This window comes from Dermacentor albipictus, unplaced genomic scaffold (genome assembly GCF_038994185.2).
Source record: "Dermacentor albipictus isolate Rhodes 1998 colony unplaced genomic scaffold, USDA_Dalb.pri_finalv2 scaffold_14, whole genome shotgun sequence".
Classification (NCBI taxonomy): domain Eukaryota; kingdom Metazoa; phylum Arthropoda; class Arachnida; order Ixodida; family Ixodidae; genus Dermacentor; species Dermacentor albipictus.
Genome location: NW_027225568.1, coordinates 645,935 through 673,778, shown reverse-complemented (window position 1 = coordinate 673,778; position 27,844 = coordinate 645,935). Strand labels below are relative to the sequence as shown.

The window sequence follows — 27,844 nt, the reverse complement described above, 5'->3', positions numbered from 1 at the left end:
AAGAGCAAATTGACGTCATCTGCGTAGACTTTTCGAAAGCCTTTGTCAAAGTTTCACACAATAAAATTCTTTTCAAGTTACATAAAGCAGCAATAGATGATACTATTCTGATATAGATCGAAGCTTACCTACACAATCGCAGGCAGGTTGTGCGTCTGGACGAGTGCTTGTCCCCTCCATTAGAAGTGCTTTCTGGTGTTCCCCAGGAGTCCGTTCTGGCCCCGTTGCTGTTCTTGGTTTATATAAATGACATTACAGGGATTGTCGACTTCCCTGTGGAATTGAAGCTTTTTGCTGAAGATTGTTTAATTTATTCTGCGGTAACACACATTGACCACCAAATCAGAATTAACAGGTTCCTTCATTCCTTTCACCATTGGTGTGAAAAATGGGACATGGAAATCAATTACAACAAATCGACTTTACACATGCTACTAAGAAAAGACGTGTGGCACTATTCTTTTATAACATTGCAGATAAACTAAAAAATGCAGATACATTCAAGTATTTAGGGGTCACAATTTCACATAGGTTTGACTGGCGTGAACATATAGATAACCTGCGCTCGATGGCTTCACAAAAACTGTATTCACTGAAGAAAAAGCTGGAACATGCAACGAAAGATGCCAAATTAATTGCTTATAAAACTCTCATACGTCCATCCTTAGAATACGCTTGTGATGTCTGGAGCCCCCACCAAAAAGCGTTAATAGACAAACTAAATAGAATTCAAAGAATGGCTGCTCGTTTTGTTGCTTCAAGGTACCGAAGGACGGACTCGGTAACAATACTGCGCTCGAGTGGGCTTGAGTTGCTGGAAACCCGAAGGAAAAAAGCCAGACTTAAGATTTTCTTTAGATACTTCAAAGGCTTTTCAAGGTAAAAAAGGAAAAAACACGCCCAGTTCCATGCAAATCGTAGTGAGAGAATAAACCACAGCAGAGCCGTCAAGCCTTATAACACACATGTTGATGCTGCTTTTCGTTATTCTTTTTCCCCGATGTAATTGAAATGTGGAATGCCTTACCTGATGTGGTTGTAGATCAGACAGACGTGCACAAATTTTAATGCTCGGTTGATATTTTGTATCGTGGGCACTCAACCTGATGCTATGAAAGGTCAAATTTGCTTGTGTTCTACTATTTTCCCTCCCTGTAGTTAACAGTATCAATAAAGAAATATATTTGATTCTGTTATTGTAACGCTAGGCTAATTAGAAAATAAAAGCTGGTTGTTCCCAATGAAAATAACTTTTGAATATCGATGACGTACTTCCCAATACAGTATGCCAGGATAGTAAGATTTCGCACTAAAACAAGTAGTGCAGTGATTTATGTAGATAAGTATCTGTCTCGAAAAATAAGCCATGATTAACCAAGAAGGTTGATTAACTCGTGGGAAGTGTGCGAAAAGTGCTTCTTCGCCATGTTTTGTCGTTTATTTATGTTTTTTATCGTTCCCCTCCTGTGCGACTTCACCTTCGGGACATCATTTCCACTCCAAGAGATTTTGTTTAACCTCCTTGGATCTACCCGATCCCCTCCCCTACTCCGTGCCGTCCGCGTCATTCGCCACCTTGCCTGTTGCCCAACTCCCATGCTGCCTGTGAGTGCAGTTGAGCTTCTAAGCCAGGTGTTGCGATTCAGCACTTATTACGCGAAGCCACTGCGCGCCAAGGAGCAGCGCAAAAAATTGCGTTGAGAGGCGCCGTATTCAGCATATTGCCCCTAGGCGCCAAGGAAGCCAACAATTCGCCATCATCGGCGCATGCCAAACCGACGGAGCGTCCGATAAGAAAACGTTTTGTGGTGACCAGCTGCGTTTTTCAACAGTCACCCAGAACGTTTACTGAAGACTCCAAGTTCCGGAGTGTAACTTAACTCCTCCTCACCTGTGACTTCTGCCCCAGTGAGCCGCGCTGCAATCACCGTAGTCTGTGCTCGTTGCGTCATCAAGCTCGTCGTCGAGCGTGCTGTGAGGCGCGGGACTTGCTTTCTTGTATAGAGCCCATTTGTCTTCAGTAACCCGTGCTCTATCGTTTCATTCGTCTTGTCTTATCATCCATCAAACCAGTTAAGTTTGCCTCTAGCTCCTGGTCATTCATCGGAGGCAACAATCCTCGCAAATGGCCACGCTTCAACTCTGATAGCCGGACGGAACGGGCCTTCCACATCCTGTGGTAACTCTGTACAACCGCCTGATTCTATCATCTCGCAGATAGACGACTGCTCTGCATCTCCTCTCAAAGCCGGTGAATGAGTCGACCACATAGAAACATGCAAGTGTTCTCTCATGCACGACATATCCGTGCTTACGGTGAGGACAATTGCACAGGAGATGTTCTGCGCTTTGGACATTGCTATCGATGTGAATGATTTGCGGTACTGACTAACGTCGCCCAGCAGTGTTAAGTTCGCGCGTCAACAGCCACTCTTTTGACTCACCCAGTCAAAGCCGCCGGGCGAATTTCGTAGCTTGTTCGCAGCCGACGTGCTTCGTGAATTCTAGTTACTTTTCCCAGTAAGCAGCATGGTGGTCGAGAGCAAGCCCCGACCAGATTGCTTGCGAGAAAAGGCTTGTAAGCCGCCCAAATTACTCGCGAAGCTCCATCGACTGCATAAACGAGCAGTCCGCTTCTAGGCTCGCAATCCGCTTTCTTTTTTCACGGCGCGACGACGCATGCGCCCTGCCCTAGCGGATTAGTCGCGAAACGTTTCGCAATGGACGCGCGCGCTGCCGAGCGGCCTGAAATCGGGGGAAAGTCCCCCCGGAAAAAGAAACAATCGCACGGACGCGCACTGCAGCAAACACTGGTGCCGTGCACCGCGTTCGACCTCCCCTGGTAGCTCTACGCGATGCGGTGCGAAAACGTGTGTAGCGTAAGGCGGCAACTCCACAACAGAAAGCGACCAGGGCTTCATCCGGACTGCGCCGTGAACCACGTTTGATGTTGCCACCTCGCATTGATAGCTAGCAAATTTATCGAAAAAAGGAAACCCTGCGTTACACTTGTGCGACACTTAAAGCACGTCACGTTGCTGACGAAGTCTTCCTGCTGCGTCAGCTCTCTTACTGGTTCTGGTAGTGTGTGCCGGGCCTCACGTACTTGTTTAAGGTGCAGTAACACATGGGTCGATATGAGACCGACAAGACGTTGACGCCAGCGATTCGCCGATTACTCAGCGCAGTGTGTCACTGAGACCATTTTATCATAACAGGCCGACAACAAGGCAACCGACGGGCTTTCCGTTGACGGCACTGACGAAATCTGTGTACAGACCGTGATCGTTCGACCGAACTCTACGCGATCGGCCGTCCAACCAATCACGCGATAGCCGCAGCACCTTCGCTTTTATATATCATTATTCGGGCTCAAAACGTCGAAACACGGCTTCGCAATTTAAATGCACAAGCTTCAGTCCTCCCAAGCAATGCACGTGAAGCTTGAGCCAATGTTGATCATGTTTAGCGGAGATTTGGTTAGCCTTGGCTCCGCCGTGTTCGGGAACCCGCTAACCGTGGGACTGAACTTCAAACTAAACTGTTACGATGAAGGAAACTGATTTTATAGTCAGGTTGTGGCCCTATAGTGATTTGATGTCAACTATATTTTGCACGGCGCATGCACAGAAATACCAAGCGGCAACACAGCGCTGTGCCGAGATCTGTAGGTCACCGTTCCCGACGGCTGCGCGTGTTGTTACGCGGACACATCTCTTAATTTCAGAGAAACACTGTTTACGTCTGCGTCAAACGGGAAACAAGAGACAGTGCATTGGCTACAGCAGCACAAACAACCGCCTCGTTCAGTTACAACGGTGTTATCGATGAAATCCGCGTTTTTACAAGAGAACTACACGGCATATAAGTGAGCGTTTATCCCAGCACAGTTTTCTCTAATTATACTTTATGGCGCGCGCAAAGTGTACGCAATATGAAGTTAAAGACAGAGAGAGAGAATCAAGTTTTGTACTGAGCCCTTAGTAACGGTTGGTGCGCGCTGGCACCAGATGGGGTGGAACCTTCTTCTCAGGTCCCATATGCTTCCAGCAGTTCCTGGCCGCTAGCCGCCAGAGCGAGCTGGGTTGGTAGGTCGGGGCTGGACAACAAGGTCACCCATCGCTCGGGGGCGGGGGGGGGGGTGCGGGGGAGGGATGGTGGGGGGTTCTTGAGCTTAGTACACTCTGCAAGGATGTGTGCTAGAATGCCTTTTGACCGTCTGCAAAATGGGCATGAAGTGTCATGCTCTGTTGGGAACATCTTGTGCAAGAGCACGCGATGCGCTAGCGGGGATGACCCCGCTTGCGTGCGTCGCCCAATTCCGAGGTAGGGGTCCATTTCTTCGGTAATTAGAGCCGTTTTCGTGACCCACGAAGAGCGCCCACTGGCCTCGGCTTCGGCCGAGGGAAGCGGTAGGCCTACTCTCAGGCTGCATCGAGCCGCAGCCAGTTACCGACCAATCGCTAACTTGGCAAGCGGACAGTGACCCAATATGTCGACCGCTATGAGAATTGAGGTCGATGGCGAAGAAATTTCGCCGGATCAGCTGACGAGAGCCGAGGGGTGGAAAACAACCGGCGAGAAGTTCAAACAAAAGAGCCACGCAAGACAAGACGGCGCCGAAGCCGCAGTTGACGTCAGCAACAGACGTGGCGATGACATCGATAGCACCGCCGACAAGAGCCTTCGTCACAGGATGAAGCGAGTAAACAAGAGCAAGCTGCTCAAGGGCGCGAGAATGCCAGACCTCCCGCGCGAAGACGTGAAGATTGCAATGCGGCCACGCGGCGGGCTTCAAGTGAGCGATGTGGCCTGGGTCGAAATCAGCCGAGCCATTACTGGGGTGGCCCAAGTCGATGCAACTGCAGCAAGAGAAGATATTATTTGTCCAAACCATCAACAGAACATAATTGTCGTGAGTACCTCGAAGAGGGAGCACGCCCACAAGTACGCCATGGTGAAACGCATCGACATTCGAGGAACGGGCCACAAGGTGAGCACTTACGAATGGGCGCCTCGTGGAACAGTTAAAGGAGTGATACGGGGCATCCCGCTAGAGGACACCGCCCAAGAAATTCAAGACCTAGTGGTGCACGAGCACAACCCGACGGCGTTGCAGGCGAAACAGATTGGCAAGAGCAGGTTCGCGGTGATTGCCTTCGAGGGACCCAAGGTTCCCAATTACGTGCGTTCCCTTACAAAAATGGTTGTTGAATTTCCATTGTTGATCTGTTGTACTATCATTGATTCCATAGAAACTCCACAAAATTACAACATTCATTGAGCCAGCACCATGATAGTTCAAGAAAATTTTTATTGACAACTACACAATAATTTTTTTATTGATGAAATATTGTTCAATTTCTATTGTGTAATGCCAACAACTGGACCGAGTTCAACAGGCGACATACAATTTACACGAAACAATAAACAAAAGTTTAGGTTCCTTAGTTTAGGCTACAACATGAAATGGTGTTATTTAGCTGGCCAGAGCTTCAACCAATCATTATTAAAAAATTTGTTGCACAGGCAGTTGTACGTTCAAGTGCAGAATAAAGGCCACTGCAAAATAATGCACTAATGCGTTATTAATGCAAAATAATGCTGTATTGAGCCGCTGCAGCGCCAAATGCACAATCTCCGGATAGGCTCAACTTATTTTAATCATTGTGGATATTGCAATGTGCGCTATAACTGCAATGGAAGACCTGAAAAAGATTGAGTGTAGGTGATCAGTGTAAAGCTTGAACATTGTACTGCCAAGGAAAGAAGAGGTTCATCCCACTGGGCAATGTACAGGGTACTTTTTCTTTTTCGCTGCACCAAATTTTTAAACTTGCAAAATATAAATCACGGTAATGTTATGTTTACCATAGGACTGCACAGATTGGCGGCCTCTAGATACAGAGCAATTGCCGCACTTACGTACGTAATTAGCAAAGTTACGCTAATTAACTTTCTAATTATCAGCAATAGGTGGCTACAGCAAAAGAGTACTTTGGTGCCCGTGCTCGACACTACCTATCCCAATGATCAAATTTTGAATAGTGGATTTCATGTGGGAGCTTCGCGAACAATTAGTTCCCCTTGGCAGGCTCCTTGAAATCGAAACTGGCTGGACAAAGAGCGCCTTTGTCGTCGGCGTAGCTTCATGTCTTCCTCAATGCATGCAGAAGCATCCAGAATACTGAGAGGTAACCGGTTCTTGAACTTTTGTTTCGAGCCTATCGGTACGTCGATGTACGGATCCTACTGGACCTTACCAAAATTTATACTACGTGGCATCACAAGCTACCACAACAATACAGAGCCTGCGGAAAGGCGACCTCGCGTAAATTTACACTATTACATTACGGCAAAATATGCAACAAAATTCAGTGTAAGCGCGCCCACACGCCGATTGGCAGAGGTCACGCGACCAACTACGTTGATGATGATGATGATCGGCACCAAAAACCTTTGAAACAGGGCGGAGACAAATAGTCCCTTAGTCTGCTTGATTTATTCAGGTTTTACATCTATATATAGCGACCGAGACGCGACTCATACAGACTCATGTTCGCATCAGCAAGCGCGACCTGCCCGTCGTCAGAAGAAAACATTTGTCGATTGATGCCGTTCACTTCTTCTCGCGCCATCGTTGCCGCGTAAGGTAACCTTCAGCGCATTGGTTAAGCAGCACAGCTTTGCCACTGCATTCGCGCGGCTGCAACAACGAGCACTTAGGGAATGAGCCAAACCAGTGGTGAATCGCCACCATTTTCGACTACTCGCTTCGTGACAACTTGATGGATTTGTTGCCTTCGAGATCGAGACGATGTGTCGTCACGGAGGAAATCTCGGAGGCTATGCTTCAACATTGCCATCGATACTGAATCATTGTTTCAACGCAGATAATTGCGATTGGCGCAGCAACATAATTTATTTTATTACACTTTGTGTATAACTGACAGCTTTGCAAAAAAATTATAGGAGTTCTTCCCGAACGAAATATTTTTGAAAGTTTTTTACCAAACTTAGCGAAATGTACAAAAGTTAACAAGCAACATTGAAATTTGTTTCTTTTTTTTTGCGTGTTTGGTTGTTTGGCATTTGTTTTCGTCGCCATTTCGCTTTTTTGCGTGGTCGCCGTGTGCGCGTTGTGTGCGTCGTGAGCTGTAAGCATGCGTGTGCGTTGTGATCTGCTGCTGCGCGACAAGAGACATTTTTGCCAAGAGCGTTGGGAGACGAAAAGCTGAATGTGCCCGTCCGTCCACTGGCTGACGCGGAGGTATGCCACCGACTGGCCTGCGTGGAAGCGTGCATGAAGAATGGAGCGCCGGCTGACCCGACGGTAAGCACGTTTCTTGTCTGTATAACTGATCGGCAACGTTCTGACTGGTGTCGTAGAAGTCGCGGGGCGCTTTTTTTGTCTCTGGGTGTACGTCGGGCAGACTTGCGCCTGTGGCGCTCGTGCTGTGTGAGTCAACCACTCCGACCTGTATGTCTGATTCACGCGTGGTGCACGGCGTCGGTGTTTCAAAACATTTCGTGCTGGGCCGGTCCCGGGTGCATGTGTAGCGTGTTGCATGCTCATTCGGTCCATCAAGCGCCAAGGTGGGGTCATGTCTGTTTAAGCTGTGTATTTAGCAGCCTGGCCTATTCGTCTGTACTACACGGTAGCCAAGTTTATCGCGAACTGAAATGCACGAAACCACTTAAAACAAGGGCGCCTGTTCCTGTGTTGTCATGCTCGTCCCCACCCTTTGCGGTAGCTTAGTGTTGCACCCCTGGCCTTGAGGCCGCAGGTGCAACTCCGGCTGCGGCAGCCGGATTTCGATGGGGCGAAATGCAAAAAACGCTCGTGCTTGGATATGGGTGCTTGTTAAAGATCGGGGTCGTGGTCAAATTTAATTCAGTTATACACTGCGGCGTACCTTGTAGTGAGATCGTGGCTTTGGATAGTAAAATCACAGAATTTGAATGTTTAACTTGCTTGACCCTGTTTTAAGTATTACCGTTGAAGCAGGACCCATGCACAGCCGTTTATATGAAAATCGAATTGGCGGACCGTCTTTTCCTTGTATTGTCATCAAATAATCATGCAGAAATGTCGTGGCCGATATCGTGTCATGTCTAATAAACGCGGATCGTCCTATAAAACAGGCTGGTTGATCGTTCGCGAATCGAATGCTGCCGTGTTGTAAAAAAGTAGAAAAAAAAATGCCTAAAGCGCATGTGATTGACGCCACCAGTTTCTCTCTCAGCCCTGGGTATCTTTTTCATGTTGCAAAATTATTTCTGTGAAATTATTTGTGTGCTCTGGATATCTTAAAGAACAAGATTTTACTCAAACCTGTAGTGTATTAAGACTTGTTAATCCGGCGTTACTATAAATATATGCCTTCTTGCTAAAAAGAAAGAAAAAAGGTTATGAAAGCATGCAAGCCTCTGAATACGAGAGAAAAGATGCAACCTTTAGACCAAATCTGGGTTATTTTTCCCTTCAGAGGACTGACCCAAATTCCTACTTTTATGTTCGCACAGAAAAGTGCCTTGTCATAAAGATGTAATATCAGGCACTTTCTTTTGAAATGTTTTTCTCTTAACCGCCCTGTGAAAAACTGTTGGTAAAAGAATTCGGTTCTTGCTATTTCAGTATACCTAAAACATATGCAGTGAACAATAAAAATATTCAACTAATTCATTCAGTCACATAAATAAAATACATTGCTAACACAGTAGCTGGTAGCAAGAAACACTTGGTTACATAAGCATCAAGCACTTATATACATTTTTTTGTTATTGATGGCATTTCACTGTGTAGCTGATATGTAATACTGCATTTATAAAATACTTTAAATAGTGGCATCCACAGCATCTGGAGAAGAGTGCAGGGCACATTGTGTCTGATACTAGTGCAAACTTGCGTGACACATCAACAGCAGGCAACAATCTTACACCATCTGTTTAATGGTTTCTGTGAATATAAAAAAGGATCTTTAAGGCCCTTCCCTGCATGTGCGAATGTACTTTGCCACACCGAATAAACAGTGCTAACATAACAAGAACCAGTTGAACATGCCCTTCCACATCGAACGTTCCTGTGTACACGCCCTGTAATATTTATGGAAGTATAGGTGTCGAGGCCCTCTAGCCAGTTTATGTATGGAACTCCATGACTCGGGACAAAAAAAGCACACTGCAGCAGTGTATGGGTCTGGTAGTATTCAGTCCGTACTAGAATTTATGAGGAATATTGAATACTGAAGCATATTTAAAAAAACTTAGATGTATTGATCATACTGATTTGTTCCCTTTTGCTGCTTGAAAGAAATACCCATTAATTTTTTTAATAATTTTGTGGATAAACATGCCTATTCTTGAATTCAAAACTATCTGTGCAGCATGTGTGAAGACCTGCAACACTTTAATGGAAGGCTTCTCGGCTTCACTCGACTATCACGAAGTGTCATGCATCCGACTCATGTTAAATGCCAGGCTCGCCAAATCACGCTTCAGTGACTGATGCACAAAAACCGAAGGGTCGCAAAATTCATTATTAAGTGCGAGATATTTTGCTGCATAAGGAAGTAGCATTTGGTGCTTTATCGCTGAAATGGTTGAAGTAGATATTACTTTTATTCAGCGGTTGTATTGCTTTCTCATTATGCAGAAGCTGGCAAGAGAGTGAAGAGGCTACGAAAAATCCTCAACATCGAGAGCAAGCCAGAAGAACCAGTAATTGCTTGCACACAGGTACGCTTATTGTGTGCTGCCAGTTGTTCTCCCTTCTTTCTTTTGCTTTCTTTTTTGGCAATATAGTGCATTTCAAATGATTCCGTGAACAAAGCAAGATTAAATCAGTGTTTCCCAACTTCTGGTCCCTGGAATCACTTGACATAGCGAAAGGGATCTGTATGGATAACTTAAAGATTTGCAGTTGATCTTGCGATGTGTGACTATGACTAAAATTGATATCTGGGCAGCATGGTGGCAGGTAGCAAGCCGTTGCAGGAAAGTTGCTGGTGCTGTATGCTATTTAGCAATAATTAACAATGATCGTGTACGAGATCACGCTCACTGACGACACCTTGTGTATCTGTGGGCAACCAGCCGGCAACTACTAAGTCCACCTCTGAACAACTTATATTTGTTCGCACACGTGCACATGTGCTGCAGTCAGTGTCAGTAACTGCAAGCAACTGTCAAAGAAATGCCTCTGCAATGCAAACCATGCAACGGTGCTGCAAGACATTTGTTTTTCTTCTGCTGTCATTTATGGCTTGTCCTTTTGATGATAAATTGTTCACCTTTATGCTCTGTGTGATCAAAAGTGAGCTTTTAAAGTGTCGCTTAATTTTCTGTGTACAGGTTGACATTGGTGGCCGGACGCTGATTGATAAGAACATCCTCGATCAGCTGAGCCAGGCCTGTGACTGTACCAGTGGCCGTGGAAAATTCGTCAGGGCACTTTTGCACCACGTCTTTACTGATGGTGGGCTCCACAGCAAGCCGCTGCTTGGGGGAAGAGCTGCCTACGTGGCGAGACGGTTCAAGAGGAGGCGCTCAACACTGTATGCGTGGAGACCGATAGGTGTGTACGCTATTTTAATAGTCATGTAGTCTTAAATAATGAAATCAGAACATGCATATAAGTTGAAGAAAGGCTATTTGTACAAACTGTACTGTTAGCAACTGGATATAGTATAGTAAGTGTTCCTAATATTTGGTGTAGAAAAACAAATAGTTCCCTTCTTTCATTATTTACATTATGGCCACAAAGTTATGCACAAATTTTAGAGGCCTGATAAAAGAAATGATTGGTTGAGCTATAGATTGATCACAGCTGCTTAAAAGATACTGATGGGCTAGTTGGTGAGCCATGATATTGAAGCAGCACACTTACATCTGACACATACGCGTACACATAGAAAGGACATACACAGGCGCTGGACTGCACATTTTACAATATTGCTTAAAGACGACCCGTCTTTTGTAGTGCCACTTGAGAAGCACACCTGCTCTGATGGCAGTGAGGTGTGACAAGAGCGAGAGTAAAACACAAAAAAAAACACAAATAGAGGTGAGATTTTTGGATTCCCACCCTGAATAATCAAAGTCTAAATAGCGGCACGCTTTTTCAGAGAATGATACCAAGGTGCAACCGATAGACCTATCTTTCCATTTGTCAGTTTCTGTTGCTTTGTTTGTTATGTTCCCTGCGCAAAACTTCCGTATCTTTCAGGACAGGTTTACAGCCCCAATCCTTGCAATGATAGGCTAAATGACTTGTATCTTTAGCCGTGCAGGGATAAATGTGCTCATTTAGCCTTGTATATTCAAGCACCTGCATATCTGCCCAGTGTATGCCCTGTTACAGGACAGAAGGATCCTATAAACCACTCCGTCTGCACAAGTGACATAGGGCTTTCGATGGTTGATTGCACAGGGACTTGTTCTTTTTTTTGTGCCATTCACCTTTTTGCACAGAATCGACAACTGCACAGGTGTGGTAAACACTACATCAACGCCTGCCCTTTGACCTATCTTTTGCAGATTGTGGGAAATTGTGTGTACATCAGGTATGACTGCGTTGTCTTGACAGTCCTTGTGACTGCAGTGGATCCGCTCACTTTTTTGTGTTTAGTAACCTGAAACGTATCAAGAGCTTCGATGGATACCTAGGGCTCCTGAGGCGGGTTACCTTGTTTGTGAAGCTGGTTTCACATTTGTGATGGCATGATTTTTGCAGTGCGTTAAGAAAGCAAGAGTGGACAATCGCCCTCTTCACAAGCTTTGAATGTGCCGATTTGTAGGGAAGGACAGATTTGTTGCTCCTTGGTTCATAATACCAACATACACACCAATGCAGTGTTTTATAAATGCCTCACGTCATTGTTACTAACACATAAGCTACCTATCAGCGGTTTTATTAGGTTTTTAGGCCTTGGTGCATATGTATCCTCTGATCAAATCTGTTGGTCTTATGAGCCAAGGAGCAACAAAGCTGTCCTTCCCTACCACTCGGCCCATTCAAAGCTTGTGAAAAGGGTGACTGTCCACGCTTGCTTTCTTAACACACTGCAAAAAACATGCCATCACAAATGTGAAACAAGCTTAACAAACCAGGTAACCTGCCTCAGGAGCTCTGGGTATTCATCGAAGCTCTTGATCAGTTGCAGAATGCTTACATAAGAAGACAGAAAAGGCGAGCGGATCCACGCACAGTCACAGGGCATTACAAGCTGGTCATGCCTTATGTACTCACAATTTCCCAAATCTGCTAAATATAGGTCACAGGGCTGGCATTGATGTGGTGTTTTGCGCACCTCTGTGATTGTCGAGCCTGTGCAAAAAGGGGAATGGCGCGAAAAAAGGAACAAGTGCCTGTGCAATCAACCACTGAAAGCCCTGTGTGAATTGTTCAGAGAGAGTGGTTTATAAGCTCCCTCTGTCCTGTAACAAGGTATACATTCGGCAGACGGGCAGGTCCTTGAGTGCGAGGCTAACTGAGCACAATTATCACTACGTGGCTAAAGATTCAGATCACTGAGCGTTTCATTGCAAGGATTGTGGCTGCAAACCCATACTGAAAGATACGGAAGTTGTGCGCAGAGAACACAAACAGCAAACGGGAAATTCTTGAAGCAATAGAAATTGACAAATGGAAAGATAGGTGTATCAGTTGCCCCTCAGTATCATTCTCAAAAGAAGCATGCTGCTATCTTGGACTTTGGTTATTCATAGTGGAAATCCAAAAATTTCATCTTTATTTGTGTTTTTTGTGCATTTTATCCTGGCTCTTGTCACACCTCACTGCCATCAGGGCATGTACGCTTCACAAGAGACACTATAAAAGATGGGTCTTTGAGCAATAAAGCAGTAGTTGCAGTCTGGCGCCTGTGTATGCCCTTTCTAAGTGTACGTGTCAGATGTAAGTGTGCTGCTTCAAGATCATAGCTGGCCAGATAGCACACATGTATTCCTAGGTCGACTTCTGCACCAGCTATTTCTGATGGCACATTTAATATATGCTCGGCGATTTGCTATGTGCTGGCTATCTTATACCTTTGTTTCTTTACTAAGAAAAACCTGCACTATTTTTCAAGACTTCTTGGGTTAACTTAGCGCTTATTGTTATTATAAAGTGTCAAATATATATGTTGTATGAAAGGTTCACTCTAGCAGGAACTTAGTGAATGCACAGAGAGGAAGAGCCCCATCACATTCGTGTGACAGTCACGTTGAGCATAAAGCTGATTTAGTTCATTTGCTGCATGTCTGACCACCACTGCTGTCATGTGTAAGCAGCAGGCTGCACCTACTTTAAAGATGAATGTTTTCTCTTAAATCAATTAAAGGGTGACAGGAAGTAGTAAATTTCATATGCAATGTTTTCACTTGCTATGTTCAAGCTTTGCATTGCCATAGTGACCATCAGATAATTTAAAGCATAATGCTGTTTGTAATAACACTTAATCAAGGATAAAACGAAAATATTACAGGATTTTTTGGGCAGATAATTCGAGCATGAAACTAGTTTAATCTGCATAGAAGCTCACTTGTATAACTTTTTGTCTAGCAGCTTGTACAAAGCTCTTGCCACATTTACCATGACTCCTTATACTGTTATTATAGCTCCTTATGCAGAACATCAGTAGTACATGGATTAAACATGAAAGCTTCTAGTAGATATTTATTTCTTAGTTTTGTGGTTTAAATAATCACTATTGCCTGCTAATTTAATTTGCTAAAGCTGCACATTGTTTCATTTACTCATATGTTTTCAGGATACACCTGCTCAGTTTCCGGGAGCCAGTGTTCCGTACATCAAGAAGAGCCTATCCTTGCTTCTTTCGTGATAAATAAAATGAAGTAAGACCATGGCTTTTCATATGCCTTCTTATTTGTTACTGCTGGCTGCACCTCATATTCAGCCTCAGTAAGCATTATCTTACATGAAGTCATTGCATTGAGGACTGAATGCAATGACAACATTATGAAGATGCTGCGCAATACAATGACAACCCAGTGGAAAAATAGTACAATCAAAATCCAATGAAGATCCCATGAAAAAACAACACAATAAAAATACCATGGAGACCCCATAGAAATACACCACCATAATACTCCAATGGAAATACAATGGATTCACGGTGGCCACTTTTCCATAATCTCTCAACAAATCCTCCATCAAATGCCAATGGAATTTCCACAATTTTTCTGTTGATGGTACAATAAGATATCGATGGAAAATCAATGGATTCCCAACAACATTTTTTGTAAGGGTTACGGGAACCTGCTCGTTGAATGTTCACTGCACCGCAAGCAGATCGACGTCTGCTACCAGTGCGGCCGCGTCGGACACCGAATGGACGTGTGCCCCAATCCCCAAAATCGCATCTGCCGGGGGTGCGGCAACGCCAACCCGCACAAAGAGCATGCGTGCGTGCCCAAATGCGGCCTGTGCGGCGGCAAGCATCTCACCGCCGACCGGGCCTGTAAGGCAAAATTTAAGATGCCGTAGGTGGTGCGGCACCGGCGCTGGGAGCGGCGCCGGGCCATCGACGACAGCAGCCAAGAGGAAAGAGGTCCTGTAGGCCGACCCCAACGCAGCACCTCTTCGCGGAGCCGTTCGAGAACGCCGGCCCGCAAGGGCAGCCACCAAAGCCGCCGACGATCGAGATCCCGTTCCTGGGGTGGCCCGAAGGGGGCCGACCAGGCGCCATCGGCTGGCTCCAAGGACGGCCGCCACTGGGAAACGATGGGGAAAGGAGGCAGTCGTAGCTCAAGCGGAAGACGCCGGGGATCCCGTTCGAAGTCCCGGACCAGATCGAGAACCCGGGTCGAGTCCAACCAACGAGGGATACTCGCCGAGAAAAAGGTGGGCTGGACCGTCAGGTCTTTCATCGCTCTAGGGAACGACAGACTGTTCCCACCCCTCAACCCTACCCCACCTCCCCCCTCTAACCAAAACGCGGCAACGCGCCAAGAGTGCGGCGAATGTACAGAACTTAAAAGACTAATCGAAAGGCAAAACGCCCAGATTTAGGAACAGAACGTGCAGATCCGAGCTCTCATGAGTAAAATAGATGCGTTAGCTAGCGGCAGCTCAGCGACTAAAATAACCAAAGCGAGCACGGCGCCCGAGGACGCCAACGAGAAACGCAAGGTGCCGCGGAGGGACCCCCTCTCGCCCTGCCAAGAGCGGGGAAGAGAGGCGCAGCCCATGCAACAAGCATTGAATGTTCAAGAAGCGATGGACGCTGAAACCACAGCTGACTGCAAGACGGCAGCAGCGGTACCGCAGGCGTCACATCAACAACAGCAACCGCCGCAAGAGAGCAAACTGGCAGCGATACCCACAGCCATAAGTCAAATCAACGAGAATCTCGGCAATATAAATGCCAGGTTAGAGGTCTTTGGGGGTAAAATAAAGATCCTGTCAGTCAAGCACGAACGACTGGCGGTGAAGACAGCGACGATAACCGTGAAGAACAAGTTCGCAGCGCTAAGGAAAGAACGCGCCAATAAAGTCAAGGAATCGATCGCGTACAGGCGCGGTCGCATCAAAACTTCAAAGGAAGATGGCGCAGACGCCGAACAGTAAAAAGCAAATCCGCAGGGCGGGTGGTATCAACGATCGTTTACCAGTGATATTGCAGGGGCATCCCCACCAAGGAAGCCGAGTTACAACTTCACATAGATGGGCTCGACCAGAAACCGGATATGATCGCGTTGCAAGAGACACACGGCAGACCCAGACTCCCGGGTTACGTGACCTACACGGATCCGACGGAAGACGGGACGGCGTTACTGGTGCGCACCAACATAGCAGCCACCCAGCACCTCACGGCGCAAAAGGGCTGCGAACACAGGCTGGTCGAGGTTCACACAAGGACGATTGGCAGTGCCGGAAACCTATTTGTGATGAGCGCATACTGCAGGCCGTCACAAAGGCAGTACGACTTTGAAACAACAGTGAGCCAGGCGAAGAGGTTGGCAGGGAACAGGCCGCTCCTGGTCCTAGGCGACTTCAACGCCCCTCACACTACATGGGGTTACAAATACCAATCTAAACGAAGTTAAAGAAATGCGAGAATCAGTAACAACAGCCCATATTGTGTGCCTGCATCACAGTTGCCGTTCTTTAAGCGGCTCGGCCACTCACACAGACTCGTCTCAGGGTGGAACAACGCAGCTCTCTTATGCGAAGATATGTATATTTGGCAATGTTTTGGCATAGCTTCATGTCAGCAATGCGCTCTTTCCACAATATTCGAAGCTAACAATGATGTGTGGCTGTAGATATAAACAAATGCAACGTTTTGGCAAATCCGACGTGGATGCCTGCGTGCTCGAAGACTTGAATATGCAAAATGTCTACAGAATGTGTAAGAGGAATACAAAAAGCGAGGTTAAGAGCACACATCAGCGACAACAAGCTCCAAGGCAGACGCGTCGGCAGCCGAAACAGAGCATGCCCTTATTGGCCACGCCATTAGCACAACAGCACACACAGACCTTCACCAAGTAGTCATTTAGTGCTACATGACTTCCAGTAAAGACATGCTGCCCCGGAGAAGGTACTAATAATCACTGAAGATCCACGAAACGCACAACCGACGCCCACTCATCATGGGCACAGGTACACAAATCAACTGGCGAAAGCCCCTATAAGCTTCGAAAACGTTTCCAGTGGAGTGGGGCAGAGGGCAGCACAGGAACATGAACAAGGCGGATTGCACAAAGCTAATGATACCCCTGGCACATTGGTATTGTGTATATATGTGCCACATTTATAACATATGCTTGTTTAATGTGCATGAAATACAGACACTGTGTTTTATGGCACCGGTAAAGCGTACCTCAGTTGGAACAGACGTGATCCAATATTTTTGGTGCTTCCCCATCACGAGCGCTAGGGAAGTCGAAGTACAGGCATTTTAAAACATCAAACTCGCAATTACGGCTTGTGATTATACACCGAAAGTATTCGACAATCATTTATCTTGCAGCCCTAAATATTTCTCTGAAGAATGAAGGGGGTAAGTTTTCGAAACATGAATGAGTTGATCACTCATCTTCGCAGGAAAGCCCTTAAGATTCAATCGAAGACACCGAAAGAGCCACCTCATCAATAATCTTCCGAACGCTGCCAATGAACGAGAAAAACACGAACATCTGTGTTCCTTCTGGGTCGTCATCATATAGCATATCACTACATCCTCAAGGCAAATGCTCGCAACCTGCTTCTGCGTGTAACCATAGTATTGAACATCAAATTGAAGATTGACGTTCGATATCCTCGAGCATCTGCTCAAGGACGTCTGCCACTTTGCTAGTGCCAGCTCAATGCCGCATCGAAAAATCTCCCTTATGAAAATGGATTTAGAGTTCCTTTAGAACTCCTAATGAGTTCCTATGGAGTCAAAAGGGACTCTATAGGAACTCGCGATCTATAGAGTCGTCTGCATAGAATTTCTATAAGAAGTCTATAGAAACCTTTCTATAGAAACAAGTCATTTCACACACAATAGATGTTCTATAGAGAGTGTATTGACGTCCTATGTACTGAATTCTATAAAGTAATTTTTATAGAATGTCTTTAAAACTTCTAACGCGACCTGTCTATAGAATGGCTCTCCATTCGTTCTCTATAAATGTTCTATAGAGATTGTATTGATATCATATGTACTAAATTCTATAAAATAATGTCTATAGAAAGTGTTTAACACTTCTAATGTGGCTTGTCTATAGACTGACTCTCCATTCACGCTCTATAAGCAGTCTATAGAGGGTTTATTGTCATCATATGTACAATATTCTATAAAATAATGTCTATAGAAAGTTTTTAACACTTCTAATGCGACTTGTCTATAGACTGACTCTCCATTCACCCTCCATAAATGTTCTATAGAGGTCGTATTGACATTTTATGTACCAAATTCTATAGAAAAAATTTTATAGAACGTTTTCGGAAACGTTCTATAGAGGTCGTATTAACATCTTATGTGCCAAATCCTACAGAAAAATGTTAATAGAACCTTTTCAGAACTTCTAATGCGGCCTGTCTATAGAATGGCTCTACATCCTCCATAAAAGTTCTATAGAGGTCGTGTTGACATCTTATGTACCAAATTGTATAGAAAAATTTATAGAACGTTTTCATAACTTCTAATGCGGCCTGCCTCTAGACTGGCTCTCCATTCCCGTTCTAAAAGTGTGCCATCATATGGCATACGTACTGAGTTCTGTAAAGGAACGTTTATAGGAAATTAAACAAGCTAAAGTGCGGCCTGTCTAAGGACGGCTCTATATTTTCACTCTATAAACAGTACCCAGTGCATCGCCGGATTATGGGTCCAGTGCCGCGCGCTGGACGCATGGGGCGCTGGGCAAGCGCGGCGTACTGGGAGGCGCTGGTTACTGGTGCGAAAAACAGCTCTAGCGCGTTAAATACGTGGTGCCTGGACACCGTATGTATTTTTTTTAATACAGAAAGCAACAGATAGCGTTTTAGTACGATATAAATCGAAAAAATGAACATGTAAAAGCAGAAGTGCTCTGACCAGGATTCGATCGTCGTACCTGCAGATCCCCAGCCCGTGTCATTACCGCTACGCCACGCCAGCATAGGGACATGGGCGGATAATTTAGCTTATCAAAATCGAGAAGCAGTTTTAGTTTCACAGAGAGAAGTCTTGCACAGACGTGGTAGATGCGCTATCGGCCAGCAACTAAAACTCACGCCTGTACCACAAAGAAAAATTTGCTCTCCATATTCAATAGTGTGCTCGGAAGTGCCATAACATCGACTGCGATTGGTATTTTAGCTTCGAAAAAAAGTCCTAAATGAACCACCGACCCGGGACGCTGCATGAATGGGCTGTTACTGCCGATTTCGATAGCCGTTTCTTGTTCTTCTCGCGAGGGGTATGCAATGTTTTCTTAGTTCAGTGATGCCTTTCAGTCTACACGTCTGTCTAGCCATATATATTCGTCAGAGAAACGCAGGCTAGTGCTGGGAGCCTTCGGCGACAGCACATATACCTGCGTTTATGATGCGTCACATCGGCGCTCCTCACTTTTTGTGCTGGCACTGTAGACATGAAAAAATTGTTTATTTAAAAGCACCGATGCGAAATCTGAAATATAAAGTAATTTATCCTTTTTAGACTTCTTGATTCTTGAGGTTAGACGCGCCGATAGCGTGCAGACGGACTCGGCGGATACGCTATGCCTAAGCTTCGATGGGGACTGATCTCGGCGCGGGTAGCTGGCGAAAGCTAAAATGTGTATATTTGAGCCTCAGAACTCTTTTTAGTACAATAGGGAAAGTGGAAGCGCACGAATCGCCTCAGCCTTGTTATCGGTGCGATAATATCAAGCAGCGGTAGGCTTCGAACTCGGGGTCCGTTCGAGCGCGTCTGAACGACTTCTAGATTTCATGTCCACTCCACAACACTGCGACAATGGCGATAACTCCCAGTCATACGTTACGTGCGAACTACTAAAAAAGCGGCGTCCTCCGTCTTTGCGTGGTTTCGTTAAAGAATTTAGCTGTCCGCCCTGTCACAATGCAAAATGCAAAAAACGAAAGTGATTTTCAGTGTCACATGTGCAGGAATAAACAAGGCAGCTCACGCACCTTTATTCCATGCTGCGACGCGAAATAGTTCTATGACCCTAAGATATAGCGTTATTTAGGACAAGAGACTAGTATCAAGCCATGAAATTGTATAAAGCATTTAATATTCAGCAGCGCTCGTCCTTGCGTGCTGGAGCCAGCGCGGCACAAACACAACCAGCGCCGTTTCCAATGCGAGCGTCTCTTCCAGTGTGACCCAGCTCTTATCCAGCGTTCTCACTGGTCTCGAGTGAGTCCCAGCGAGCGCCAGCGTACCCAGTGCGATCCAGTGCGTAAAAAAAAGAAAGAAAAAGAAAAAAGAAAAACGCGCTGGTTTCACACTGGAAGGCACTGGAAGACGCTGGTTCTTGCAATCGGCATTTCAGAGGTTTTTTTACTATCAAGTAAGAGCATCGTTAAAAAGACACTCATTGACCAAGGCAAACATCACACTAATCGAAATTAGGAAAACCAAAGAAATATAACGGAAGCGCGCATTGTGGTTTATATCGCATATGCAGGTAAATCACAAAGATGTATACCAAGAAACACTAAGCAAAACTGCGCCTTAGCGATCGCGTCATATCTATTTGCTGGCATGCAGTGACTGCAGCACTTGGGGCGGAAACAGATCGAACGCCGCCGCACATTTCTGGCACATACCACTCAAATGCGACAAATGCACGCTGCAGAAACGATTTTTTTTTTCAAGGAATCTTGAACAGTCACAGACCACATGAGCGCGATCCGCGCATGATAAGCGCATCGCCACGAAAGCAAGATAGGGAACACATAAGCGTAACCTGTACCTCACGGGTAAAATTAAACATCATCGTATATACGTTGCTGTGCGACGGACACAAGCGCACGGAAACATCACACACTGCACACGTGTACCTACGAGGTTGTGTCGACAATTTCTGGGCTACATTTAAACGACAGCAGGAAGTTACTTCAATGAGAAACGAAGTGAGGGCGCAGGTAGTGCAGGTAACGGCTGCGCATAAAGTCAGTTAGGGCTTCAAGGCCAGTGACCGAGATTGAAATCGTTAAAATCACACCGCAGCGATAGCTTACACAGGGTAAATTGTCGAGATCTTGAAGGCCATGCTTTTTGCTGACTACATGTGGCATAAGCGATTCAAAAGCAAGAATACTGCATGTAATTTATTTCTGCCCTAAACTATAGCACACAATATGAGCATGTCAATGTTTCTTCTTATCTAGCAACATATGTATGTAGTTCGGCTCAAAGGCCGGCTCAAAACGGCACAAAACCTGCTGAAGTGCGTATTATTGTAGGCATCACGGAGGCCACAGCAGCCGCACTATTATACAGACGGCGCTGGCGGCGCCGGTATTTTCGTATTCAACGCGACAGGTAGAATACGAAGCTACGGCGTGTTGTTGTCGCTCCGTCTTCAACGGTTGTCGTGCGAGCTGCGTCGATGTGTTTGTTTGATCGTGTGTTACTAGGTTTGCTGTAATGAAATGAGACGTAGTTCGCGAGCACGAAAGTGCCAGAAGATGGCTTGAGTCTCGCTGTAAGCACGCCGTATGCGTGGCGCGCCAGCTAAGTGTGGACCAACGATTTTCAAGCCGTGGAGTGCGTTCCCTTTGTCTCCGCTTGTGTTCGTGGAAAGTTTGGTGGACGGCGCAGAGAAGTAATGCGTATTATTAGCGCGCCTCAGCTCGCCCACTACCCAGTGGCTTGTTTGCTGCAAGTAACATCGCAGACGCATCACTGGAAACTTGGAGAGTGCCTTTCGACCTCGTCGTACTGTTGAAACGGTAAGCAATCGTGCTCGCCAACTACACGTGCGTTCATCCGTGTTGTGTGTGCTTCCCGTGTGTGTATAGAGTGCCTTGCGAACGCAGTAAGTGGAACACCCACGACAACAGTGAACCCTGTGCTGATACTTGCTACGCGCTGGTTGTAAGAATTGTGTACGCAACTCTATTGCCACAGTGCGGAATTGATAATCCTGATAAGCGTTTGCTTCCCCTGAGAAAAGTTTCGGAAATCGTGTTCGCCTTGTGCAGTTGTGCAGTTGTGCGTGAGCTCCCGCTTGTCTGCTAAAGTTGCATAGTAACGACCCGTCTACCTCTTCATCGATTCTTTCTTCAATGACGTTTCCTCACTTATAAATGCTTCGACGTTGTGCACAATCTCTGCTTACGAGGTTTTTGGCTAACGAACAGTTCTAAGGAAAAAATGTAAGCCAATCACAGCTTGCTACTAGTACAGCTTTATTTCCAAGGCAAGATGTGTTGACATAACTGACTTAACTAAGCATGGCAGGGGAACGTTGCCTATACTAAGTAATGAAAAAAAAACATAAAGTTTAGATTGTAATCTGCTGCTGCGGTGCGTCCAAAACTTTATTTGATGTAGAGGTCCGTATTGTCATGACATTCGATGATTTCGAGCATTTGCTCTCTTTCCACATTAGTGCAGACATTGTTTTCGTGACTCTTTTAGGTGCTGATTGCATGTTTTCACGATATCACAGCTTTATTGTGCCACTGCTATAAGCTAACATAGAATTGATTTTGTAGTGGCGAGGCCGTGACCCACAACATAAACTACAAGATCGAGGAGCCCCAAGAAATGCAGACCCTGTGGATATATGGCTGCAGCAGCATGGCGTGTGATCTGGATCGTCATGACAGGTGTGTATGAAATGTAGGTGTTCCAAAAAGGGGGCTTGGTGTCATTCATGGTGAAGTTTGTCGACACATTACTTAATGCAGCATACTAAAGAGACTAAATATTTATGCAACCTTATTGAACTTGCTACCTATTAGTGTGCATAGCCATTATGCCCACATGATTGTGTTCTGTATAAAACTATACCCAACCATTCCTGATGTTCAGTATTTCTTTTGCGTAAGTTGCTTACCCGCAAGTTACATATATTTTTTGCTTTGTACATAGTGTATTTATGACTTTTTATTGGGGTTTTATTCTTTGAAAACTATTTCCTATGCTGTACCCCTATTTGCATATTTTTTTTCTGTTTGTGCTAGAATCTCGTGCAGTTTTCTGTGCATGTAGGAATTCGAAGGGTAGTGGACTAAATATGTCACAGGTCTAAGCACGTAGTGTGCACATCTTTGTTTATCATTGATATCTTTACAGTTACTTCTCAGTTCCCATAGTAACAGCCACTGCAAAATACACATTTGGTGAGCTTTAATTTCTTGAAAATTAATATGAAGGTCAGTATTTACTAAGCTGCATTTACTTCTGTAGTACATAGGCACAGACTGATATGGATACCTTGTGACCTGCACAGGATGCCTTTTTTGTTTGTTGCATTAAATATGGGGGCTCACCCACATCTCTTACTATATATGTGGTATGCCTCATCGATTTCACTTGTCAGTTTTTACGGTGGATGAAAACAGATGAACGATTGTAATCCAACATGAAGCCCCGTTGTGGAAATGTACGGCCAAGTTGAATGACCATACTGGTCTTTTAAATGAAATATGGTGATCTCTTATACACATGAGAAGATACCGGCCAGTTTTCCGTATGTACGCTTGACCACATGTGAAAGGGATACAGTGCACTCACTGCCTGTGACACACGACAAATTTGGTGGTATCTTTCACCGAGCAAGCCTCCCTTGCCTGCTTGCCTTTCTCAATTCTCTTGCACACTGCTGTGCATATGGCACCCTGACAAGAAAGGCTTGCTTAGATACCACTAAATTTGTCTTGTCTGTCAGGGGTAGTGTAGTCTATTCTCGTGATAATGTGTATATTTGGTCAAATGTACATGCAACAGATTGGCCGGTGCCTCAACACGTACCTAAGACAGCACCATAATTCACTCCCCGGATCAGTATGTTCGTCCCACTTGACCATGCACCGACGGAACTGGGGCTGCGCACCAGATTTAGACTGTTCATATGTTTTGTTCAGCTGCGGCAACCAATTGACCAACAACATCGCTGAGGAATGCCACATAAAAAGACTGGGTCACAATCTGTTTACTGAATTGTCCGCAACCTTCGTAGTAACAAATTTGTTTGTTGCAACTAGTTTTAGGCACGTTATTTCTTGTTAAATTTTCTGCTTGACCTATAGAGCAGTTATGCAATCAGTTTTCAAAGTTACTTGATTAGTATAATTTTTGTTTTCTGTTTTTCACATGCCAGGTTGCAAGGACCCTTTTTAATTAAAACTGAATTAACATTTCAATTGCAATTGGGCAGTCTTATCATTGCGTTTAGGATACATATCAGTGTACATACCCGTACTAGATTAGAAACTAATTGTTTCAATAACTCAAAAAGCACGAATATACTGTGTCCATTGTATCTGACAGTGACACCGCGACTGTGTTCCAAATACCACAAATTGGCAGTTATCCATCATAGTTTGCGAAAACAACTTAAAACATTATTGTTCCTCATACAATGCATACTTAGATGCCCAAGCTCCATGTGAGAAATTTATTATTCGCATATTAAGCATAGTACATACCAACTATGGCTAATAGCGGATGGAATATTAATTTTGTCTACCGCTCGGCAATAGAAGCCAGTAGGTCATTCCCTTCTCAAAAAAAAATTTTTCTATGCATAGTGTGACATCTGTATAGGACTCTTAGCTCATGGGTGTTCCTGCTTGCTTATGTTATAAATGGGAATGTGTTGTCATTGCAAGATGAGATTAATGTGTGACTAGGCTGTTGTCGTTCGGAGATGCTTTTTGTCATCAGCAATGATATTCTACTGCCAGGCACATTGGCCCAGTGCTGATGTCACCGAATCTTGGGAAAGTAAAAATATTCTCAAAAGTGATTCTCAAAAGAACTGCCACTGTTTGGCAGAGTGGTGGGGAGGTGGGGCGTTCTGCCACCTTTCTGTTATAATTTTTTTCTGAAATACTGAAATGAAACTTAGCATAATGCTACAACTATATAGATATTTGTGGCATGTTTGTGCCTGCTAATACATTATGACTGAATGTTCATTACACCTTTTGAAAATTAATTTCAATTTTATTTTCCAGGCTCCACCGTCGCCGTTACTAGACGGACCAAATGAGGCCAAAAACTAGCCTTGCCTCGCTCCATTCCTGGGAAGTGAAATAGCAGGTGGTCATGTAAGAATGAACTTGCAACCATGTGGGCAGTAGCCAAAGCTCCCTACAGTTCATGCTGGTGGTGGAATGATAAGACAAACCGCAATATTTATTTGTTTACTTATTCACTTAATATTTATTTATTCATATCTCATGAATACTGTGCAGTTTTTTTAGCAAGGAGTCAGGTAAAATAAAGAAATATTGTTGCATCAAAGTAAACGTTATTTGAAAAAGAATAATTCACGTAGCACTAATTCATGGAAACTGTAAATTTTGAAGAAACAGAGCAGTAAGGTTAACAAATCTTATATAACAAAAAATGAGATCACATTTCTGTTGGACCTAATACCATAATTTAATCTGTCAAATTAGAGATACCATATGCTGCTCTAATATACAATCACTAATTTATGAGTAGATGCGCGAAACTCTCAAACGTTGCAACAATTTCATGCAAGCTGTAAATTCATATATACAGTTTGTTGACTTTAGACATAGCAGATGGAGTCTGCAGAACTATGATATCTCTTTCTGGCACAGAGATGGGGATTAGTAAGCTTCGTGGTGTTATTTTTCTTAAACCTGCCAAATAGTTCTTCCTGCAACAGGTAGAATTCTCAAATGCCGCAAACTTAATTCAAATTAGTGCTGTGGTTGTCTCAAAAGTATTTCTGTATTTTGGATGTATTTGAGTAGGAAAATTTACAGAATTAACGAACTTGTGCTAGCTCTTTTTTTTTATTTACAGTTGCAAACTACGTCCTTTTCCTTCAAGTTTTGCTATTTTCAGCAAATTTTAATAAAAATGGATGGTGTTAATGTAAAAACTATAATTTAAACATTTTTAAATGTATCAAACCTCATCAAATTTGGTTGCATAGTTGCCGAGAAAAACGATTTTACTGTTCATGTGCATTACATAGGAGCTCCTGAGCTAGATCTCTTTTTTAGTCATTGCGTGTGTCGGTCTGGTTTGTATTTCTCACCCTAATTAGAATATTGGCTCTGATCTCAAAATTGTTTCCCTTACAACGAAATACAAGCTTTTAAACTTTTTACGATATATGCTGTACTGCTCTATGATAACCCCTGTTTGCCACATTTTTGCAGGGCCTACCAGTGCTAATTTTACACTTAAACATAGACTAAAATGCTGTGTGGTTTCGGTATATGGTGTACTTATCTGTGAAAGCCATTATTTGCCACATTTTTGCTGCGACTGCCAGTGTTATTTTTGCTCAGACTAAAATGCTGTGTCGTTTCGTCAGGCTGACACAACATTGCAGTGCACATTCATATCAGTCTATTTTCAGGCTTTAGTATCCAAACATTTAATGTGCACTGCTGGAACAGGCACTCCTTTTGCAGTTTTAATGGTATGGTTTCTTGTCCTAATCAAGCCTGTTATTGCGAGGTGTCAACTGTAATCAAGTCTGCCACTGATTCTTTTACCTCATGTTTCGTGTGTTTGCACCACCAGCTTGACCTGAGAAGCATGTTGGCAGCTACAGTTTGTGTGTTGCAAGTTCTAGTCTGAAGTGTGTATGTCACATATACGAAGCATGTATCTAGTCTGAAGTGCAATAAACATTTCAAACTGAATACTTTGTGGTTGTAGCACCAATTATTTTGCCACTGCATTTACTGTAGTCCTTATTGCCTACAGTAGAACTTTGGTAAATTGCAAGTACTTTACACACATCGGCCTAGCTTTTATAGGCATTTGCTTGTAGGGACTCGAAAGCAACTGCATAGAAATATTCTATAGAATTTTTGTCTTTAGCATCTCTAAAGCAACGCGATAGAAATATTCTATAGAAATTTGCCTTTAGCATCTCTAAAGCAACTCGATAGAAATATTCTATAGAAATTTGCCTTTAGCATCTCTAAAGAAACTCGATAGAAATATTCTATAGAAATTTGTCTTTAGCATCTCTAAAGAAACTCGATAGAAATATTCTATAGAAATTTGTCTTTAGCATCTCTAAAGGAACTCGATAGAAATATTCTATAGAAATTTGTCTTTAGCATCTCTAAAGGAACTCGATAGAAATATTCTATAGAAATTTGTCTTTAGCATCGCTAAAGCAACTCAATAGAAATGTTCTATAGAAATGTGTCTTTAGAGTTCCTATAAGAATGCGGTGGCCAAATAACTTTTGAAACTCTATAGGAAAATTCTATAGGCAATCAAAATAAACACAATAGAGTTCTATAGAGAAAGTTCAAAAGACTTTCTAAAAAAACACATTAAAAATTTTTGTAAGGGCTGTTGGTGGACAGTCCGATACTACACTGAGTGGCACTTGTTGGAAATGCTCTGGTGCCCTCCAGATAACTAGTTTTCTGTACTGAGTTCATAGGAAAAAACGGCAAAGATGAGAAGCGATATGTAAGTAAGTCGCATTGAAACAAGTTATAGTTGCTTGTTGTGTCCAATCCTCGCAGGGGTCTGTATTGCATGTACTACGCATTCTTCACAACAGGTACAATGGGAGTCTACCAGAAAATTGTCTCCTTCAAAAACTGGTCACCAAGCCCTTCACGTCCTTTGCAAAACTGCAGTGATAAGACTATCTTCATGTGCGTACATAAAGCAAAAAAGTACCAGAAAGAAACAATGCAAGCTCGGGAGCACTTCATCAACTGCGTCTTCACAGCTGAAAAAGATGTGGCCAACCAAATCTGCATTAATGCTTCTACCTTAAGTGAGCGACAACCAAAACTGTCTTATAAAGTAGATCATCTTTCTAGGGCGCCAAAGTATACCATTTCGTCGGCATCAAGACGACGGAACACTTCTTAAGCGGTCAAATGAGGGCTCATTTACTTCGAATTAGGGCAATTTCCGCGCGATTCGGCACTTTCGAGTATCAATCGAGGACACTGAACTTCAGAGGCATCTTGTCAGCCCGTCATCCCAAGCCACGTATATCAGCAAGACGACCAAGGACGAACTGATCAAGTGCTGTGGATACGAGGTTCTTGATGCATTAATTCAGTGTGTGAACGAGTCAGGCGCCTGCAGCATCGTGGTCGATGAAAGAGTCGGTGTATCTCACACGTCACAGCTAAATCTTGTCTTGCGGTACGTACTCAAGAACATGGTACGAAACAATTTATTTCGTC

At 44.2% G+C, this 27,844-nt stretch overlaps 3 long non-coding RNA genes across 3 annotated transcripts in view; 2 read left to right on the top strand and 1 right to left on the bottom strand.

Annotated features, from left to right (window-relative positions):
- LOC139051773 (uncharacterized) overlaps positions 1–2,603 on the bottom strand; it is a 32,373-nt gene extending 29,770 nt beyond the window's left edge. Inside the window, exons 1-2 of the long non-coding RNA XR_011509546.1 lie at positions 2,445–2,603; positions 129–273 (exon numbers count right to left, since the gene is read on the bottom strand). This is a non-coding gene — a long non-coding RNA (uncharacterized lncRNA). The remainder of the gene's footprint in view (positions 1–128; positions 274–2,444) is intronic.
- Positions 2,604–7,146: 4,543 nt separating this feature from the next.
- Positions 7,147–13,870, top strand: LOC135914761 (uncharacterized). The gene is made up of 4 exons (XR_010568409.2): positions 7,147–7,333; positions 9,656–9,738; positions 10,354–10,576; positions 13,773–13,870. It is a non-coding gene; the product is annotated as an uncharacterized lncRNA (long non-coding RNA).
- A 7,224-nt stretch (positions 13,871–21,094) lies between these two features.
- LOC135914759 (uncharacterized) lies at positions 21,095–26,300 on the top strand. The gene is made up of 3 exons (XR_010568408.2): positions 21,095–21,403; positions 22,172–22,285; positions 24,641–26,300. It is a non-coding gene; the product is annotated as an uncharacterized lncRNA (long non-coding RNA).
- The last annotated feature ends 1,544 nt before the right edge of the window (positions 26,301–27,844 follow it).